Consider the following 1,338-nt stretch of genomic DNA (forward strand, 5'->3'; position numbering starts at 1 on the left):
AAAAATTGGCCTAAAATAGGGCAATGAATAGCATATAAAAATTATAAACATTATAAATTTTTTAGTTTTTCTCCTTTGTTAAGGCTGTTTGTTGATAAAGATGAATTAGAAAAGCAACTAAAAAATTAGTGAAAGACAAATACATTTGTCTCAAAAGTCTTTTAAAAATCGCATAAATATATGAAAATAAATGTAACTTAAAAAGGTTAAAACAATATTTTAATTTTAGTACAAAATCGTAAAGTTTTTTTTTCATCTTTTTGATACATTTTTTCTTAGGAGTTTTACCCTCTCTTTGGTGATTAATCTTTATTTCAAAAATCAATTAACAAATCGCCTAAATTTTTAGTAGATTGATTAATGTAACATGAAAAGTAATAAAAATATTTAAATTTTACCACTTACTTTGGTGGCTACTTGTTTCAATTAATCATTATAAAAATTCTCCGAAAAATAGTTCAAAAAATGAAACAGAGAAAAGCTCTAAAAATATGTAATTTTAAATGCAATATCATTGGGCTTATTGGGTCCATTTTTGGGAGTTTTGCCCTCTTATTATTGACATAGCGAAAAATATTGTATTTAAATTGAAAGATAAAATAATCGTTTTTTTCGCCCACCCCCCTTTTTCTGGCTATTCTTATATTTATTTTTGATACAAAATCCGCCAAAATAGGAGGTAAAAACTCTCAAAAATATTATGCAAAAATTTGTATATTTCTTAAATGATTTTGTTAAATTTATTACCCGAATTTCAGTTTTTTTTTTTTTTGTTTTTTTTTTTTTTTATTTTCGAAATAAAAATCAGTCATCAAAAATCAGGCATAATATAAAAAAATATTAGATTCAAATTAAACCTTTTTCAAACTGCTTTTAATTTGAAGTTCATTGTCCTAATTTTAGCCAATTTTCTAAATGATTTTTGAAGCAAAAATCATCCATCACAAAGAGGAATGAATTTCAAATAGACATATTAAAATAATTATTTAATTTTTGGATTGTACACTCATTTTTATGACAGATTTTTTTTCATATATAATTATAAAAATCGCCTAAAAAAGGGGCATGAAATATAACATAAAAAGTTTTAATAAATATTCCAGTTTTTGCAGAATATTTTTAGGTTTTTGTCTTTTTGTTTCAAAAATCATCATAAAAATGGTAAAATAAAATTAAACTGGAAGAAGATTAAAATATATAAAATTTAAATGAAATATTTAACGCGTTTTAGTCCTCCTTTAGATGTGTGGATTTTTGTTTCAAAAATCCTTTAAAAAACCACATACATTTAAAAAAAGTTTCAATTTTGGTACACATTTTTGAGAGTTTGTTTTCATC

The sequence above is a fragment of the Macrobrachium nipponense genome, chromosome 4 (assembly GCF_015104395.2).
Source record: "Macrobrachium nipponense isolate FS-2020 chromosome 4, ASM1510439v2, whole genome shotgun sequence".
NCBI lineage: Eukaryota > Metazoa > Arthropoda > Malacostraca > Decapoda > Palaemonidae > Macrobrachium > Macrobrachium nipponense.